Raw genomic sequence first — 21723 nt, 5'->3', positions numbered from 1 at the left:
CGTTGCCCAAATAACATTTGTCTGCTTCAATAGTTTGTATTGATAGTTTGCTTGTTTATTAGACAGACTTATCCAGTTCATGGTTGCTCACTGCTATGGAGACCATTTATACTAATTGTAACTGTGAGTATGTCAAAATGAGTATATCCAGATTTTAAACTCAATATTGTTTTATTACTGTTGTCCCCTTAGGGATATTTGTCTGTGTCTATATTGTAATTCTGGACACATGCCATGTTGTGCTGACTGCTGGTTTCAGAGAAATAGAAATGGCTGTATTCTGTATGAAGCACTTCTTCTTTGCAGACTTGGCATTATCCAACATTAGTCAAAAGGAGGATTACTGGAGCCGCAAAACCTACATTCCTTTAGGTAAGATGAAGATTAGACAAAGAGATCAGATCTTTCTCTCTTAATGCAGCTTCAAGGACATATCTAGGGTGAGGCAAGGCAGGGCACATGCCACCCCTTGAAGGAGGCACCAGCCCACACATCACAACAGTGGCATATTTTCCTAGGGACATGGGGTACCCTCTGTTCACGGGCGCCACTGATCTGGACACATGGGGGGCGCAAAATCGCCCCCCCATGTGACCAGGAAGACGGAAAGGCAGCAGGAAGTCTTGCTGCCTTGTCGTCTTCTGGCACCCTCAGCCCCGCCCATGTCATCATTGACTTGGGCGAGGCCAAGGAAGCCAGAGGACCTCTCCAAGTCTCACCCCCCTCCCAGCTTCCAGCTCCCCCCGAGCCCTGCCCCCCTCCTGGCTGCGGGCTCCGAGTTGGCAGCCAGCAGTCCCTTCTGCCCTCCCCTCTGGCCATGCTGGCAGGGGCCAATGGGAATTGTAGTCCATGAACATCTGGAGAGCCACAAGTTGCAGACCCCTGTCTTATATTGATATTGCACAGGCTGCTACCATCCTTTTGAGGATTTTTTACAGAAATGCCAGATATTGATTCCCTCCACTCTTCACTGGGACCAACAGCTGGCATTTCCCTTAAAAAATGGTATCAGCCCTCACAATATCAATAAGGAATACCGGTATCAATATTGGTATCCGCCAAAAATGGTATCAGCCTTCACAATATCAATAAGGAATACTGATATTATATTTAAAGGGCTAAAAAAAACCACCCAGCAATCTTCATTCTTGGTTTGAATAGGGGAGCAACCTAGCAGGAGTAAAGCCCCAAAGTGGGGGGGGGGGGATCAGGGTTTCCCTGTTCTTGCTAACTGCAGGGTTTCGGGTCAGAAGCACTATAAATGTAAGCACACCTATAACAGAAATCTCTGCCGCAAAGGAAACGTTCCTTCACTGCACAGCAGAACAGAAGTGTATAATTGGCCAGGGTAAAGGCGAGACAGCTGTTCATGCTTAGCCAGCTAAGTTGTCATGCCTGCGCCATACTTCCAAGGCCCACATGAGCCAAAGGAAGCGAAGGAGATAAAGGAATTGACTGTGAGTTAGACAGAGTTCCCCATTTTTTCCTCCTTGGAAAAGTGTCACATTTCTCTCATGAAACCTGGCACAAATGATACCTATCAGGGATTACATGTAAGGCTGCGGAGTTCTTGCTGTGGCGCTCCTACCTCTGTAGACAAAAACGGGCATGTTGAGGCTAGAATCTGATATCAGTCATAATCAGCAAAGCCTCCTTTAGAGGATGCTGACAGAGGCCTTCAAATCACAGCCTGAGAGATCTCCGTATATGGGCACATATTGTTCTATTGTTGTGAAATCCAGCCTGATGAAAAATTCGGGAGGATTCAAAACCTTACATGCTGTCTTGAGCTATTTTGATTGGTCTTCATGAAAGGTACTGTAAAAAGGAGAGCCTGGGGTAGTGGTTAGTGTGGTTAGTGTCAGACTAGGAGCAAGAAGATCCACATTTGAATTCCGTTCTGCCATGGCAGCATCATGGATGACCTGGGGCCAGTCATACACTCTCAGATGAACCTACCTGACAGGTAGGGTGGACAGCTCCGAATTGAAAAACACCTGGAAATTTGAGAGTTGGAGCCTGGGGGAGAAGGGACTTGGGGAGAAGAATTACCTCAGCATGATATAAAGCCATAGAGTCCACTCTCCTAAGTAGCCATTTTCCCTGAGGAGCCAATCTGGATAATCTGCAGATCAATTGTTTCTTTTTTAAAAAATGTGGTTCATTTTTCTTGATGTGTTGGCTTTCCTGTTTGCCCTCATGAAGTCGTTACGGCGACGCAATGAATGGAGACGAGACGCAGCGATATCAGGAAACTGGTGGAGAGAAGCCAGCGGCTAATCTGCCGAGCTGGGGTCCCTGGCACCTTTATTAAGGGTTTGGGGAAGGCGGGAGAGCGGGAGAAAGTTGCGCAATTCATGACTCATCGGAGGGCTGCGTACGTGCAGGGAGAAACGTTCCTGTCTGGGTCGAATCCACATTCAGATATCTTGTGACCTGGGTGTCTGGGAGATCTCGTGATGTGCGTACGTGGGAGCCCAGGAGGGGACAGATGGCGCAGGCATTCCTGTGCACTTTCTGAGACTCTACTGGGTCCGCTAACGCACCCCGACACCCTCAGTTAAAGGTTTATCCCTTTTTACCATTTTGTAAATTAGTGATCTTGGTTTTTGCTTGCCTGGGAAGGCTTTAGAAATTGAGAGAAGTCCAAATTCACCTTTACACCCACACACACACACACACACACACACACACAAACTGCCTCCTGCTCCCAGTAAACCATTTACAATGGGACATAAGCCCACCCCAGTTTTAAAAAGCTCCTATTTCTTCGCAATCCAATCAGCAGGATAGGTTGACACCTCCCTAGCCAGATCATCTGCAAGGATTACTTTTACTAAGTAAAAATCAAAATTAAAAAACCACCATTCCAGAAAACCATTTTCAACCTTTTCCTACTGTGGAGAGAGATGGCTGGAAGCACATTATTCAAAGGGCTATAAAATTGGACTTCATTCTGTAATTCATTTGAAACTCTGGACATCTACTTGAAAGAGGGAGGACTAGGTCCCCTGATATTTTGATACCATTTGGTGAGAAAATGTGCAGTCAGGAAAACCTGCTCTTGAGAACTGTGGGCCGACTTCCAATCTGTTCTTAATGGAAACGGAACCCAATGAGTCTTGACAATATGACAGCATTTCTGAGAATTCTTAAAGCTAATACACCTTCTTTTTTCTTAATTTATAATATGGAATCAAAGTGATAATTTTTCCGACGTACACCGCTACAGTGATAGTAAGTATCTCTAGCAAGTTGATCTGCACACAAATCCCATCACATGGAGTTCCTGGGATGGTACCATTTCAAACTGTGAATGGGGAAGGTTGTGTGTTTAAATTCTTCCCCGTATTTAGATCTTCCTCATCTGGGAAAACTAGAATCTGAGGAAGAGGATTTGATCTTAGCTTCATCCTAATACTGCTCATCTTCTATACAAAGGGATATTTTTTAACATGGAGAAGCATTCAAACACAGAAATGCTCACATTCATATACTAGGAATGTTGTAGTTCTAAGAATTCTATAGCATGTGATTTGACCATTCATGTCAACTGGGGTTAGGTCTGGTTTTGGCATAATGTGAGGGGAAATATGTCTATTGCTGAAAGAATGATGCCTCTAAATCAACATGGTAACTAGAAGTAGAAGAAGAGTTTGGATTTATACCCCCCCCTCCCCCGTGGTGGGATCCAAACATTTTAGTAACAGGTTCCCATGGTGGTGGGATTCAAACTGTGGCATAGCACCAGTGGGGCGGGGCGGGGCATGACAGGGGCATGGTCGGGCATTCTGGGGGCGGGGCATTCCTGCACGGGGCTGTGGCAAGGACACAGCCGCTGCACCGGTCCTTGGGCGGGAAACGAATGCACGCAGACGCAGGCTGCCACGCACGCCGGTGCACCTCCTGCCAGACTGCTTCAAGTTCTGCGCACTACTGCTGAGAGGAGGGGCATAACTAAGGCAAAAATCATGTGGCAAAATCACCAGTTAGTAACCCCCTCTCGGCACACACAAATAATTAGTAACCTACTCTCGGGAACCTGTGAGAACCTGCTGGATCCCACCTTTGCCCCCCCCTTTCTCTCCTGTAAGGAGACTCAAGGTGGCTTACAAACTTCTTTCCCTTCCTCTCCCCACAACAGACATCTTGTGAGGTAGGTGGGGCTGAGAGATCTCTGAGAGAACTGTGACTAGCCCAAGGTCACCCTGCAGAAATGGAGGAGTGCGGAAACCCATCTGGTTCACCAGATAACCCTCTGCCACTCAGGTGGAGGAGTGGGGAATCAAATCCGGTTCTCCAGATTAGAACCCACCTGCTGTTAACCACTACACCACGCTGGCTCTCAACTACTTCTGAGTCAGGTGGTTAAACTGCAACATATGGCATAGAAGAATTCAGAGGGGTGAAGTATCAATCCTATTATTTCAGTTTTGCAGAAGTAAAATGTCACGTAGGTTCAAAGGCATCCACAAGTTCTAAGGACTGTAGCACGAGATATCGCGAACCTTGGGGATGGGGTTTGCCTTTTGAGGCAAAATTCCCAGTTTTGCCAGCAGCACTGTGCACTGAGAGCCAAGGCACGCTGCCAGAAGCCTTGAATTCTTTTACTACGGTTGTGCGCAGCCCTCCCTCTGAATCCTTCATCCTAGCTGCTGTAATACACACAGATAAGCCTCCGTGTAAAAAATAAAAAATGCTTATCACGAAAAATTTCTTTCAGGCCTCTCAGTTGTCGTCAAGGTCTGCACCCGCCATTTGTCTTTCTCGGCAACATTTTCTAATGCATGAGAAAATTCAGTATCAGCCTCATTCACCGCGGAAGGCCATTTCATTCCGGGAGCATCTTTTCTCTGCTGAATGCAGCAAAGTTTGTTGGGAGGGGGGGAATGAGAATGCAAATGGGGGGGAAAGTTGCATTGCCTGATGATGCAAAATACACAAAGTGGACGGAATCAAAAACTGTCCCTATTCTAAAGTAATGTCTTAGATCGGTTTGGTGATAGGGCGGCCATCCCTCCTTAAAAACCCCTTTCTCTCTATCAAAGGCTGATTCCGCATGGGCCAAAAACAGTGGTGTGAAAACAGTGTGAAAACAGTATAAACCCTTTTACACCGTTTTAAACCCTTTTACACCATTTTCACACCAGGGCTTTCCGCACTACAGAAGGGAGCTAAGGTCGACCCGGTTCCTTCAGTGGGGGTGATTCCAGGCTGTCCGCACAGCAACTTACTTGACCCCCTGGAACCGAGCTAAGTGGGCGGGATCATCTTGGTGCCTGTTTCGCTCCTCGATTGTGATTGGAGGTTGTGTTACCATGGGAAATGGGAGCGTTCTTTTTTTTACAGTTTTTACAGTTTATAGTTTACAGTTACATGCCCGCCACGACTCCCATTCTGCGTATGCCACAAAAGCGGCTCCTGATTGGTTGAACGGATGAGGTGTCGTTTCGATGCGTCCGTACTTCGAAGCTTCGAAGCGGTATCGACCTTGTTCCAGCAGAAAGGTGCAGTTCATAACTACGACAGGGATGTCGCAGTTCTGAGGGGGGGGGCTGAGACAAAACAACGTTGAGCTCGGTTGCGGTGCGGATACACTAAGGTGAACCTAGATAGAAACCAGTACAACACTGTCAGTGCGGAAAGCCCCTACCGTTTTCACACTGCTGTTTTTGGCCCATGCAGAATCAGCCTAAGATAAATGGTTTGCTGTGTCACTAAACACCCATAATACCACAAGTTGGCAGGAAGACCTAGTGGGGATTGGGGAACAGGGTTAGCAGCTTGAGGTTTGGGAAATGCCTGGGGATTTGGGGGAGGAACCTGGAAAAGGGTAGGGTTTGGGGTGGGGAGAGACCTCAAAAGGAATGTGATGCCCTAAAGTCCACCATCCAACACAGCAATTTTCTCCAAGGGAAACTGATCTCGGTAGTCTGGAGATACTTGTGATTCTGAGAGATATCCAGACCTGATCTGGAGGTCAGCAGTCCTATTTATTATGACTCACACCCATACAGAAGCAGGAAAAAAATGTTAATTAATTCCCTAGAATTATATCATTCAACCTAGCACCTCAGTCAATGAAAAGGATCAGACTGATCAGAGTAAAGCCCTGAGCCCAGCTTTGGTCAGGAAGGACAGGATATACACTGAAGGAAGGAAGGAAGGAAGGAAGGAAGGAAGGAAGGAAGGAAGGAAGGAAGGAAGGAAGGAAGGAAGGAAGGAAGGAAGGAAGGAAGGAAGGAAGGAAGGAAGGAAGGAAGGAAGGAAGGAAGGAAGGAAGGAAGGAAGGAAGGAAGGAAGGAAGGAAGGAAGGAAGGAAGGAATGAACTCTTATGTATCTCAGTCCATATTTTACCTCAGTCCATATTTTCAGTCCACATTTTCATTTTTATTCCAGTTTATATTCAGTCCATATATTTTCAGTCCATATTTTCAGTCCATTGCCTCAGTCCATATTTTCATAGCAGAGGACAGAAACGTAGCTATTTGTATAGTGATCCTTTTGCCAACCCTGGCCAATATAAGTTTGAGAGTCTTCTGGTCTGAAAACAGGCTTTTATCGCCAAAACAGTTTCCAGTAAATTCAGGCATAATTGAATATAAAATGAAACCTACAATGAAATAATACATGAGCCGGTGATACAACCAAGTGATCAGAGCAGGGAAGAAATCTGTGATTAGCTGAAATATTTTTGTACATGTGAGTAGAGCAGCTAGCAGGGACTCAAGGAGCCAAATGGAAAGGGCGAATGTGGAAAAATGGAGGTGTTTTTAGTTAGCTAGGAATGCTGGACAGCTCCTTTCTCAAAGGCCAATCTGCTTTTTGGGTGAGAACAGGTGACAACAGTAAAGGGATGAAAATAGGATATTCCCTCCAGAGGAGTGGACTGAAAGAAATCCTTTGCTATGGTGTCTTACAGTCTACTTTCTGAATGGTAGCTGCTAACTGCTCTCAACACTCCTAAACTATCAGCCGTAACATTAGAAATAAATGGGCCAGCAAGACTGTGGTACAACTGAAAATAGTTTCTGTTCTCTTTTCTGAATCACCTTCTTCCACCCATCCCTAGGAGTAAATAAAAGTTACTGTTCTTTTTCTATCTCCCTCATGGGTGTGAGACTTAGGCTAATTCCGCACATGCAGAACAATGCATTTTCAAACTGCTTTCAGTGCTCTTTGAAGGTGTGCGGAATGGCAAAATCCACTTGCAAACAGTTGTGAAAGTGGTTTGAAAACGCATTATTTTACATGTGCGGAAGGGGCCTTATATTCAGAAGCAGCTTGGGTTAAGTCCATCAGATGAGGGCTGGGGTAGAGACCACACCGGTCAAGCTTCATACCACACTACCACTGTTTCACAAATTCAGACCCCCACCTTCATAACCTGCAACATTGTTCTTTGTCTTTTTCTGTTCCTGTTCTCGTGACCTACCCAGTTCTGGCCTGATTCTGCCATGTCTTCCGGGCAGGATGTGGCGTCCTCTCTCTATAGACTTCTTCCTTGCTCCCTGAGACTGCCTTCTGCTCTTTGTCTTAGGCAGTTTCTGCGTAGCAGCAGAAGTGGCATAATTTATGGAGCCTTGGGACTGATTGCACAGGACAGTGGAGCCTCGGGACTGATTGCACGGAGCCGCCTCCGGATTGTTTTGTTTACCTACCTTTTCTCCCTGAGAAGCTCTTGACTGAGGAATGGTTATATGCCAGTAAAGGTTGAATTGAATTGAATTGAATTGACTGAGGAAGGGACACGCCCACACTGCCCTCCGACCCCTGGGGGAGTCAGAGGGCAGCATGGGCATGTCCCTCCCACCCTCCAGAGCTTCACAGGGAGCAAAGGTAGGTAAACAAACTGGAAATGCTTAAAAGCAGAGTCTTCATGCCGGTGCATTTCTCACAGCACTGGTGGGAAAATGCTGCTTTCCAAAAAAAACTTGCTCATTGAGCAAGTTTTGAAAGTAGCATTTTCCTGCCATTTGAGGGGGGTGAGCATGACACTTCTGTGCTGCAGCAGTGGCAGCTGTGCAAACAGCACCCCAGGGACAGTGTTTTTGCCGTCCCTAGGGTACTGTTTTTAGCCCATTCAGAAATGGCCTTAGTTTCATTTTCCAGGCAAGGCCTAATTTGCTCATTGGATACCTGCTGGCTCTTGCACTTGGAAGTGATGAGGAGTGTGGGTTCTTTTGACCCAAGCGAAGGCCACGCTGTCTCCTTCCTGTGAGACTGGAGGGGAACCATTCCCCGCATGGGAACTAGTGCCGAGGGAATGGTGTTATGTGTTGTGGAGGGGCATGGAGTGGGGTATAATGTAAGATGTTTTGGTGCTTAATTTTAGCTCTGGCAATAGAAGTCTAGATACTTTATACTGTTTTCAATAAAAAGAAATCATCTGAATACGAAACCTTGTTAGTGAACTGTCCAGGGCCAGTGAGGTGTAGGGCTGCCTGCTCCAAATTGGGAACTACCAGAAGATTTTGGGGGTGAAGTCTGAGCAAAATGGGGTCTGGGGAGGGGCAGGACTTCAGTGGGGTATAATGTCACATGGCCTCCTTCCAATGTGGCCATTTTCTGCAGGTGAATTGATCTCTGTTGCCTGGAGACTAGTTGTAATAGCAAGAGATCTCCAGTCACCACCTGGATGTTGGCAACCTTAATTGAACATATTATGGGATCCCCTAATACGTATATTTAACACAATCAAGTGTGCACTTACCCAGACTGAATGAGCATTCTCTGTAACTCATGAACAGGCCCACTGTTAACAGTGTGTTAAAGAGATGGATCACTGGTCTAATCCAAAAGGATTTGCCTTCCATTTTTATGTTAGGATTAATGCATTTTTACTAGAAGTACAGATCACATTGGACACACCTAAAGGACTGATTCCGATGGAGCTAACCAGTTATTAAATTCTAAGCTAACTCACAAATTAACAGCTGCTTAATCTAGTTAAACTGGTGGAAAGCATTATTAATTAATAGAATTATTGACCATACAGAAGACAGCTACTTGCTAAGGGAGAATTGGTACAGTTTCTGCAAATAGAAAATCTGTCTATTGCCAGATAGACTATTTGTCTTTTCGAATTGTTCGAGGGTGTCAAGAAAGATGTTGGTTGTGGGTGATGCAGCCCATAGGTTGCTTGAACATGCTAGAACTTGCTGAGTTAAGTCTTGCTTGTGCCCAAAACCTATTTTGGGCAGAGGAAGCTGGATTTAGATACAGTAGTTCTGGAAGGAGAAAGCTCTTTAGGAGGAAACACACACACACCTCAATGGAAATGTTGCTTCGGAGCACTGTTGGACTATTGGATTACTTTTGTCTCTGCGGGATTCCTTTGAGAACCTGCATCATAAAAACCAACTTCAGTACCTCTAGTCTCCTGATAATAGTTCACTGTGAAAGTGATAGACTCTGAGCTCTCCAGAGATGGTAGGGAACATCTCACTTGTTCAGGGCTCCTGACTTCCCCTCTCCCCTTCTGCATCCTCACTCACAGGGAGAAGACCTTAGCTACTGCAAGCTCATAGATGATCAGCCAATAAGAACTGGCTGAGCCTCCTCCATACTTCTGGTTCCCTTTTTAGTCCTTCACTGACCAACACTTCCTTTAATGCAGGGGTCTTCAAACTATGGCCCTCCAGATGTTCATGGACTACACTTCCCATCAGCCTCTGACAGCATGGCCAAGTGGTAGGGCTCATGGGAATTGTAGTCTATGAACATCTGGAGGGCCATAGTTTGAAGACCCCTGCTTTAATGTGTCAGGGTAGCACACAAAATTCATCACTCTTGACTAGGTCTTTTCTGACCACCATTATCCAGACGTTTGCCATGTTGGCCCTAATGGCTCGCAATGTGAATTTCCAAAAATGTTCAACAGTACCTTCAGAATCAATACCTAGTTATCACCATAAAAGAAAGTTCTCCAAGTCTCTTTGAAAAGGTAAAGCACCAGGTTACTACTCACCCATGGGGTAAGATCACATCACAAAGGCCACGCAGCAGCCCACCAACAGATTTGCCCCTCCACCAGGGTAAGTGCCCTGGGAGATGGCATTTCTGCTGGCATAGTGCCCCACTGCCACCACAACTATTTTCAGCCCCGCTCCCCCACTCTGGGTTGGACTGTTAATTTATTCATAAAAGATCTGGAGTCGGGGGCAGCCCACTAAAATCTGTCGGTTGACACCCAAGAGAAGAGCCAAGCGTAGTGTAAAGTAAAATGGTGATGTTCAGTTTGAATAAGAGAGAAATGATGCATATTTGTTCAAAATAAAGTCCATGTTACACATCTATGCTAACAGGTTCTGAACTGGTTAAAACTAACCAGGAGAAAAACACTTCTTATGGAGGATGACGCCGTGAAAATGGCCGGTCTGTGCAGAGGAAGTGAAAAAGGCTAATTTCGAGGAGGTACTAAGGACTGGACTTTGACCAATTTCCACAAGGATGTCTAGGAATTTATAACTATGTAGACAGCCCATTAACTATCACAATTAATCCCAAATGAGGATCGCTGCTGCCAGAGAATCCATGGCGGAAACATCTTAAAAGCACCCAAGATGCCTCTAGTATGCAGAGCAACTTGGTGTTTGCTTGGCCCTAGAGACATGACAACCAGGAAAAGGCAAGCATCAGTGTATGTTTTCACATGGCACCAAACTGCAGTGGAACCTCGGTTTTCGTTGGTAATCCGTCCAAAAAGAATCGATGAAAACCGAAACCGATGAAAACCGAGGCAAACTTTTCCATAGGAATCAATGTAAATCCAATTAATCCATTCTAGGCACTCCCAAAAACATACCAAAAACACATTTTTTGGTGAATAAACTTAGGCCATTTCTGCACGGCCCCCCAGGCACCTCCACGCCGGCAAGAATTCTGCCGGCGTGGAGGCGGAGGCCGTTCACATGCAAGCATGCGGACGGCCTCTGGAGAGGCCGGCAGACGGCAAGCGGCTCCGCATGGAGCCGCCTCTTCCCCCCTCCCCGTCCGACTCACCTTGTCCCCGTCGTCGGGGATGATGTGGGATGATGGGAACTGTAGTCCATAACATCTGGAGGGGCACGAGTTTGACACCTGTGGTTTAAGGCTTTCCCAGCTGGAATCAACCGGCTGTTGTGGGTTTTCTGGTCTGCGGGGCCGTGGCAAAGTAGTTTTTGCTCTTAATGTTTTGCCCCCATTTATGGCTGGCATCTTCAGAGGCACATCATGGTAAGATGTGTTTCTGTGAAACCTGAAAAAAACACACAGCAGTCAGCTGAATAAAGGGCTCGCTTTCAATGCCCCATCAGCCATCGAGAGATTGTACCGTGGCTGATGGGGCATGATGGAAGTTAAGCGTGCATTTAACTTCCTGTGCTAGCTGGCGTCTCAGTGGGGAAAAAAAGATGGAGGATAAATGAAGTAAGCAAGCAAGTAACTAAATAAAAATCCAATTGAACTGGTTCATGGGCCTTCCAAAGACTCGGAATCGTTGAAAGCCATTCTGTAAAGATTTATAGACAATCGTTGAAGGCATACTGTTGAAGGCATACTTTACGGCCAACTGTCCAGCCTTAAGGAAGGGTCTACCATGCCGTCACATCAACGCTTGTCTGGAATTCCTCCAATTGTGCCTGACTGTTTGACTCCCATTGATCTCCACTGCAGCTGTCTGTGCAGGATGCCCAGATCCAATGACCAGCATTGGGCATACTCTGGCAAAGCGGATTCTGTCTCACTTGCCAGTCTTGAGTCTCCCTGTCCATCTGATTCACAGAACAGTCTAAATTTAAGCCCGTTTCAGAAGAAGTCTTTAATTTAAATGATGGGGAACATATTACCCAAAATTGCAGGAAGGGAACGGGGCGGGGCGGGGCGATGCCAAAAGAGACAGATGTTTGGGTGAAGGAGAAATAAATCAACGGGAAGGAGAAGGAAGTAAAGAAAATTAATTAGAGCCAGAGGAGAGCGGGAGGAATGAAATCAATTTGGATGGCCTGGAATAAATAAACGGAAAGGAGAAGGAGTAATGGAAGCTAATGAGAAGCAGGTGAAAGACATTAACTGGAGGTAAGAGTCGTGATATTTTGGGGTGCGTGGCAGGCCAGGCCGAGAAGATCATAGAGCCCTTAATCTCATTTAGGAGGAATTAATTGATACGGCAGCAACTCCCCTTTGCCCACGGGAGCAGGGGTTTGGGGCAGAGGCAGTTTTGCGCGAGGACCCTGGAATACAGAGGAGTCACTAAGGGCAAGATAAATAAGACCAAATAACCAAGAAAATGGAAGAAGTGCTGTTCAGATTTACACCCAGCTTTTCTTTCCTGTGATGAGACTCAAGGCTGTTGACAAACTCCTTCCCCTTCTTCTCCCCACAACAGATATCTTGTGAGGTAGGTGGGGCTGAGAGAACTGTGACTGGCCCTAGGCCGCCCAGAAGGTTTCATGTAAAGCAGTGGTTCTCAACCTATGGGTCGCGACCCCTTTGGGGGTCAAACGACCCTTTTAGGAAGAGATTGCATTAATTGCCCAGAAGCAAAACGCTCTTGACACGATCTGATCCATTGCCTCAATGTCACTCTAACCCTCCTAAATATTTAGAAATGGTGCAGCTATCCAGATGACCAAACTCAAGTTGTGCCTCGGTATCTCTTCAGGGTTCCCCCGGCAATGCACACACCAGTCAATGAGGATGAACCATGCAAAGTACACATAGATAAACCATGATAAAGTACACATAGAGCAGTGGTTCTCAACCTGTGGGTCGCGACCTGTTTGGGGGTCGAACAACCCTTTCACAGGGGTCACCTAAAACTCTCTGCATCAGTGTTCTCCATCTGTAAAATGGATAAATGTTAGGATTGGGGGTCACCACAACATGAGGAACTGTATTAAAGGGTCGCGGCATTAGGAAGGTTGAGAACCACTGATGTAAAGGATTGGGGAAACACACCCGATTCACCAGATTAGAGTCCGCTGCTCATGTGGAGGAGTGGGGAGCCAAACTCAGTTCTGCAGATTAGAGTGCACCACTCTTCACCACTCCACAATGATGGTTGAGGGCAGGGAAGTAGCTGAGGGCAGGACAGAGAAGACCAAGCTGCTGCCTTCACCAGCCAGTCCCTTCCCTTGCGGAAGCATCGCACAAAGAGATGACTGGAAGGAACCAGAGGAACCTGCCTGCTCAGTGGTGGGATCCAAAAATTTTAGTAACAGGTTCCCATGGTGGTGGGATTCAAACTGTGGCGTAGCGTCAATGGGGCTAGGCGGGGCATGACGGGGCGTAGCCTGGAATGACAGGGGCGGGGCATTCCTGCACGGGGCTGTGGCAAGAATGCAGCTGCTGCACCGGTCCTTGGGCAGGAAACGAATGCACGCAGGCGCAGGCTGCCACGCATGCCGGTACACCTCCTGCTAGACTGCTTCAAGTTCTGTGCACTACTGCTGAGAGGAGGGGCGTAACTAAGGCAAAAATCACGTGGCAAAATCACCAATTAGTAACCCCCTCTCGGCACACACAAATAATTAGTAACCTACTCTCGGGAACCTGTCAGAACCTGCTGGATCCCACCTCTGTGCCTGCTTATTACATCTTATTACCTCTTATTACCTCTTATTACCTCTGTGCCTGCTTATTACATCTGTCATTATCTGCCCATGTAACGGGCAGGAGGATAGGCTAGTTGCCAACAGACGTCCAGAAGGTTTGTAATCCACTAAACTGCCCACCACGGGTAAACGATTGGACTCGGGCGCTCTGGCCGTAGCACCACCACCACCACCACCACCCCCGGGTCGTGATACTGGAAATCCACAAAACTCAAGAGAGATTTGTAATCCACAACTGGGTGGTTAGCCCCCGCTATCATGGCATGCGGGGAATAAGGGTAGATAGATGGAGTACTAGGTGTCTCTTCTTGAGAAGAAACCTGCTCACGGCCTCCCATCTGCACTGCCTGGGAGACCTGAGAGGAGGTCTGACCATGCGAAGCTGCAGCCCCCGTGTCGACCTCCGGAATCGTCAAAGTAGGCAATGGCATCCTTGGTGAAAAGGAGTACAATCTTGTACAGTAAACTGGCAGAGATTGTACATTAGTGGATTGCTCGCAAAATGTAACAGAGGTAGACCAGACAATCAGAATCTCTATAGAAGAATAGGATCTTTATCGAAAGGCTGAGGCTCCATTCAATTGTGAGCAATGAGATAAAAACTGTAAAAAAGTGTTCAAGAGAACTCTGGCCCGTCGCCCACAGTAACATTCACACACCGGACCGGGCCAGACTGGGAAGAGCGCCAAGCAATACAGATAACACAGACAGTAGGACTTCACAACCGGTGTTAAGCAGTAACTGACCAACATTCCAATCCCCTCTTCACAGCCCAATTCTAGCCCGATCCTGCCATGTCTCCCGGGTGGGATGTAGACGCCTCTCTTCCTCAAACTGCTATCTGTTCTTTGTTTATTGGTAAATTACTGTTTTTCAGGCAAGGCCTAATCTGGTTGTTGGGCCCCTTCCGGCTTTTGCACTTCAAAGCGCTGGGGAGTGTGGGTTGTTTTGACCTCAGTGAAGACTGCGCTGTCTCCTTCCCGTGAGGTTAGAGGCACCATTTCCCCCATGGGAACTAGTACTAATGGAGTGGGGCATAATGGAAGGTGTTTTGGCTTCTAACTTTAGTTCTGGCAACAGAAGTCTAAATGCTTTTTCCTGATGCTGTTTTCAATAGAAGGAACTGTCTGAATATGAAGTCCCATTATTGAACACTCCGGGGGCAGAACAGTGGCACAGGAAGAGACTAAATGGTGTCCTGGCAAGGTGATGATGAGGCCATGTCACACAAGCCTAGTTACTGGTGCTGAGGCACTGTTGCCAGCACCCTAGGGCTCCAGTGGTTAAAGGCACTTTGCACTCAGCTGAAGTTTATTTTGAGTCAATGGGGTTGGGGGGAGTCAGCGGGCCAATAGAGTACTAGCTCCAGGGTTGTGACGTTATGCCACCGCCTTCTCCATTCTTACACCTCTACAAGCAATCCAGTCTAGTTGTGACCTCGATCATGTGTGCTCAAACATTCCCTCGAGCTCTTGGGAGCAGCCAAAAAAAGTTACTGTTTGTAAAAATTTTCAAAAGAACAAATGGCCGCCAACATGTACAAGCACAAGTCAGGATTTCCAAAGAGAAAAGGAAAGGAAGAACGATTGTGCTGTGAGAAAAGAGGTCGGCAGACTTTATTTTGATTGGATATCGGTGTCCATGTGACTACTGAAAGTGTAAATGATGGTGTTGGTACCTGAAAGTCTAGAAACCTGGCCACGAGTCCATTCAGCCCTGTCTAGTATGCATCACCTTACACTTACCACATTGAAATTCATTTTTTTCATTTGCCCAATCACTTAGTTTTGAGAGATCCTTCTGTTGTGGTATACAATCCTCCCGGAGTTCACCGACTTTAAAAGTTTGGCAACATCTGCAAACTTGGCAGCTACAGTTTTCACCCGCAGTTCCAAATCATGTATGAACAAATTAAACAGCACTGGTCCCAGTACTAGTACTTATGGGACCAACACCGCTTGCTTTCCTCCATTATGAAAACTGTCCATTTATTCCTACTCTCCTCTTCCAGCTTTCGTTTCCTTTTGACTTGTCCCTCATTTTTGCAATGTTCCCTCTTTTTGAAACCAAAAGTGATTGCTGTGGACACTGGAGGCAAATTTCTATCGACATGAATGCTAAACTTAATAGTGTTGTGGTTACTGTCCCCAACAGAAGCAACATTATCTACATCTCACGCCACCATTTATCTGTTAACCACCTAGTCTATAGGTGTCGAACTCACGGCCCTCTAGATGATGCTGGCAGGGGGTGATGGGAACTGTAGTCCATAACATCTGGAGGGCTGTGAGTTTGACACCTAATATATTATTAGTTTACCATAATACATTATACATTTATTGTACAGAATAAACTTGTATGTCCAGAAATACAAACCCTGGCATTGCGTAAGAACAACACTGAAAAATCATACGTACAACTAACCAAACCATGACACTGGATATAATACTTAAATATCCATAACTCAATAGTTGTACTGCAATGGTCATGTTCTTTCATAAAACAATAAGCAATCACTGGTTTAACATATCAAAAGAAACCAGCAACCCACCCACCTATAGGCTGTTTTTGCATGGTCAAAATATCCCAGGGTGAGCCACCGGAAAACGTGATCTCTGCTTTTCGGATTGGCTAAAATTCCACCACCCGGTTCCTTAAAACACTGGGGTCTTAACGGTGTTGTGCTGCTATTTTTTCCTTTGCCCTGAGACTTTCAAAAACTGCCAAACTGGCAGTTCTTTTAAAATTCCCCCGTGTGACACCACTGCTGTGCAAACACCACGGAAGCAGACCCAGTGTATTTTTCACGCAACTTCCTCCCACTGTCTCCCCATCACCAATCAGCAACCAGGGAGATGCCGGGGCCTTATGTCAGTGGAAATGTCCTCCCCAGGGAACTTACCCCAGCAGAAGGGTAAATCCACCTGCGGGCGGCCACCATGGCCCTCCAAGATGCCTGGCTGTGTCAGCTCCTCCCTGTTATCACCGGACTTGCCAGCATAGAGGGGGCATTCCAGAGGCATGGCTGTGGGTAGAATCAACTTTAGTTGGCTTCCAGCCCAGCTTTACTTCTAGATATGCAGCGGCCGGGGGCATGTTCCTAGGCCACCCAAAGGAATGGCATAATCCCATTGAGCCCAATGGGGGTCTTTTTGGTGACGTGGAGGGGTTTCTGGTATTTTGCCTCCCTGCGCTGCCGAAAAGCCCTCTGGAGGCAGCAGGGTGGTGCTGGTCCCAGCTGCTGAGGGCTCTGGATTGGGCTGCCCATCTTTTCAACCAAGAACAACCCTGTTTGGGCCAGACTACCTATTTGCCAGGGAAGTTCAGCGCCATTAGCAAATACTTGATGGAGGTTTGACTATATTTCACACGGCTCTGATTGGTGATGGTGCCTCTGACATCAGAGATGTGAATTTGCATAGGAATGGAGAAAATGGTTCCTCTCTCTTATAGAGGAGACTGGCTGAGGTCCAATTCCATTGGCCATAAATATCTGAAATTTTTTCTCAGGAGTCTTCTGTTTTCATTCTTCAGCGGAAACTGTGTCCCCAGGAGATTGGATAGGGGTTAACAACCCCTCAGACTTCTTGCTACTGCAAGGAACTCTGCATATGCTCTGAGGAATCTGCTACAGCCTAAATAATATCTTATTCAATGATATTGCTTTTCATTTAAGCATCTTTGTGCTGTTAATGTTGTGTGCCCTCCACATATTTTTCTCTCTCTTTCTCACAAAACTAGAACCAGGGGGCATTCATTGAAAATGCTGGGGGGAAGAATTAGGACTAATAAAAGGAAACGCTTCTTCATGCAACGTGTGATTGGTGTTTGGAATATGCTGCCACAGGAGGTGGTGATGGCCACTCACCTGGATAGCTTTAAAAAGGGCTTGGACAGATTTATGGAGGAGAAGTTGATCTATGGCTCCCAATCTTGATCCTCCTTGATCTCAGATTGCAAATGCCTTAGCAGACCAGGTGCTCAGGAGCAGCAGCAGCAGAAGGCCATTGCTTTCACATCCTGCATGTGAGCTCCCAAAGGCACCTGGTGGGCCACTGTGAGGAGCAGAGTGCTGGACTAGATGGACTCTGGTCTGATCCAGCAGGCTAGTTCTTACGTTCTTATGTTCTGCCCATTTTTACAATCTTTTTGAATCCAACCACTCATTTCCCTTTGTTTCCCTCTATCTGTTATCATAAACCTTTTTTATAAACCATTTTTGGCTTCATCTTGGACAATGTATTTTTCTATGATACGTCTCTAAACCTTTTTTCTGCATGTTAGACTGCAAAAGCACTGCATAATTGGTTATAAGGCGGTCTTTAGGGTTCTACCTTGTCACTTTGTTATTGTTCTACTACTGTGCAAGGAACTTACCTTCTCAGCAGGTCAGTCCAGATGTTCTCACAATATCCTGAGTGCTGGCGGCTGGTGACTGGAGTGTTTCCCAGGGAACCCTTGGTCTAAAGGAGTTTCCCAGCTGGGAAAGATGCCATTTTCCCCCTTCCTACCATAACATCACCTGCTATCCTGCCCAACAAAATTCACCATAAAAGCATTCTTCAAGCTAAAATGAGGATTAGATGAGACAAAATATTTCTCCAAGATCACCGTAAGGGCAGGCTAGCCAGAGAATCCCTACAAATGGAACTCCTTTATGCCTTCCTGTTGGCTATAACAGATTCTTCTCCGGCTTTTTCTGTTACACATTTCTGGAAGAGCTACATCTGCAAGGCTTCTCTGAGAGTACCACCCAGTTCAAGATGGGGGACATAAGAACATAAGAACAAGCCAGCTGGATCAGACCAGAGTCCATCTAGTCCAGCACTCTGCTACTCGCAGTGGCCCACCAGGTGCCTTTGGGAGCTCACATGCAGGATGTGAAAGCAATGGCCTTCTGCTGCTGTTGCTCCTGAGCACCTGGTCTGCTAAGGCATTTGCAATCTCAGATCAAAGAGGATCAAGATTGGGAGCCATAAATCAACTTCTCCTCCATAAATCTGTCCAAGCCCTTTTTAAAGCTATCCAGGTTGGTGGCCATCACCACCTCCTGTGGCAGCATATTCCAAACACCAATCACACGTTGCATAAAGAAGTGTTTCCTTTTATTAGTCCTAATTCTCCCCCCCCCCCCCAACATTTTCAATGAATGCCCCCTGGTTCTAGTATTGTGAGAAAGAGAGAAAAATTTCTCTCTGTCAACATTTTCTATCCCATGCATAATTTTATAAGCTTCAATCAGAGGACATCTACTGCATGGCCAGGGACCATATCCTTGACCCCACCCAAGTTGCTATCCTCTCCATACAAAGTTTGGGCTCAGGTGAGAATTCATGATCATTTGGATTCCGGTCCCAGTTAGAACAACCATCCCTCAGAGTGACGAGGGAGGCCGTGAGCGGTTTGAAAACCGCTAAATCATCTGACTCTCCATTCCTAAAAGACATTCCAGCCCCGCACCGTGAGCTTACAACCGAAGAGGAACACTTTCTGAATGTACAATGTTCATGCATCTTTAATTATTGTTTCAGCTACATAAATCAATACGGAATTAAAATTCATGATGGTTCTAGGGTACAACTGCAAACAATTTGTTCAGTAAACTTTGCTCTAATTGGCTTTCTGAACATTTCCTGTTAATCAAGCCCCTTGGGCTCTCTCTTGGTACAGCCTCGCTCTATCTGCAACTGTCAGGGCTTTTGACGGAGGGGGTGTGCGCCAGTTGATTCCAGCGCTCTTTAGATGTCATTAACTCTACACCTTGCCGTAATGTTAATTGGGGGTATATTTCACAGCCCTTGGCTGCGGTCCCGCTTTCCTCTGCGGCAATTTCACTGTCCTGAGAAAGCACTTGCAGAAGTATCGCGGTGACAGAAATGAAAGAGCATAAGCATTTTAAGGTCTGACTCGCCCGAGAAAAGGGAGGGTGTCTAGATTCCCATGTCTCAGCACAACTCGCACGCAAACGAACACTTTTGGGAGAGGGCTCAGCTCTTGTAATAAATAAACCTCAGGTGATCCCCCTTGTGCTCCAACCCGCATGCGAGGAAGAAGTCAGAACAAATAATTTTTGAATCCTTTGAATCTGTAACTGTTCTGATGGAAGGAGAAGTACCATTCCCGATAGTGACTAGGAATGCATCCATGCCAGGCACAGCATTTTATGGTACGATCAATTTAGTCAGCAAATGCTCATGTAATACTTTTTTTAAAAAGTATGCAGCACTACCATGACCACACCAGGGGCATTTGGGAACGGGAGTGAAAATGCAAACTACTGAAATAGAGGGAAATTTCCTGGTCCTTTACAAAATCAATGCTGAACCACGCGTATCAGGGACTATAATAGAAAATCATTAATGTGAACAGCAAAAGGTAGGATCTACTTTAAAACTAATTCGCTCCCTGATAGATTTAAATGTGGTTGCAGAGAAAATAATTATTCCTGCACAGAAGCGCTGTTGGGCTGTAAGAGGCCTCCTGCAGGAATGAAAGCTCTGTGGAGCTAGGCACGAGTCCCCCAATAAGCCGTGTCAAATGCCTCCACAAACAGCCAATAATTGCCCTCTGCAATTATGACATGGTCTGAACCCACAGAAGTTGAGACCTCTCTACTTTGAGAGCAGCAGTGGCATAGGAGGTTAAGAGCTCGTGTATCTAATCTGGAGGAACCGGGTTTGATTCCCAGCTCTGCCGCCTGAGCTGTGGAGGCTTATCTGGGGAATTCAGATTAGCCTGTACACTCCCACACATGCCAGCTGGGTGACCTTGGGCTAGTCACAGCTTCTCGGAGCTCTCTCAGCCCCACCCACCTCACAGGGTGTTTGTTGTGAGGGGGGAAAGGCAAGGAGATTGTAAGCCCTTTTGAGTCTCCTGCAGGAGAGAAAGGAGGGATATAAATCCAAACTCTTCTTCTTCTTCTTCTATATTGGCCATGCTGACAGGGGCTGATGGGAATTGTAGTCCATGAACATCTGGAGAGCCACAGGTTGCAGACCCCTGGACTAGAGGAAAATAGAAGAGTGCTTTGAACAAAATCCAGCAAAGTCAAGGGTGTTTACAATCCCACAATTCACAATTCCTCCTCTAAAGGACATAAGATGTTATTGTCAATACCGTGCTAATTGAAAAGAATGCACATGACTAAATGGTCACAGCCCGGGGACATTTGACCCCGTATGTCCCCCTGGGCGGTACGTCCCTGCATGAGGCCACAGTTACACCACCCATCGGAGGGTCCAGTGCACACCCAGCCAGTCCTCTGTGACATTTGCAACCCTCTTGCCCATTCAGAGGTGTCAAACGCAGGCCCTCCAGGTGTTCATGGGCTACGATTCCCAGCATGACGTGATCTGAACCCACAGAAGTTGAGACCTCTCTCCTTTGTATATATTGCATCTGTGTATGGTTCTCCAGTTGCACAGTGGCAGATAGGAAGGCGCTCCAAAGGGTGATCACTACTAGACAGAGGATTATCGGCTGCCCTCTCCCCTCCTTGGAAGAACTCTATAATTCCCGAAGCCTAAAAAAAGCCCAAAATATTCTGAGAGACCCGTCTCATTCAGCACACTCTCTTTTTGAACTGTTACCATCCGGCAGACGATACAGGTCTATCAAAACTAGGACAAAGAGGCTTAGAGACAGCTTCTACTCTAGAGCTGTGGCTATGCTAAACTCTGCGGCTTCGTGCTGATGTGTTTGGGGCTGTGTAGGGATGGGTGAAGGAAGGGGAAAGTGAGGATGGGGTATGAGTCTGAAATTGTGTGCATCGAGGAATGCTGCTGTAAATTTCCTTGTGCATGCACATTGACAATAAATGCTTATGCTTATATTAATCATGTTAACCTGCCTCAAATTAAGGTTACCATGTCCCCCTGGGCCAACAGGAGAAGATGAAGGGTCGGGTTATCAGATCCAGATTGAGAAACTCCTGAAGATTTTGGGGTGAAGTCTGGGGAGGACAAGGGCCTCAGTGGGGTACAGTGCTATAGAGTCCACCCTCCAAAGCATCCATTTTCCCCACCGGAATTATCTCTGTAGTCTGAAGATGAGCTGTAGTTCCAGGAGATCCCTAGATCCCACCTGGAGGCCGGCATCCCTACCTCAAATGTTCTCCCATCGTTCCTT

Source organism: Sphaerodactylus townsendi, linkage group LG14, assembly GCF_021028975.2.
Source record: "Sphaerodactylus townsendi isolate TG3544 linkage group LG14, MPM_Stown_v2.3, whole genome shotgun sequence".
Taxonomy (NCBI): Eukaryota; Metazoa; Chordata; class Lepidosauria; order Squamata; family Sphaerodactylidae; genus Sphaerodactylus; species Sphaerodactylus townsendi.
This window is presented reverse-complemented; position numbering follows the sequence as displayed.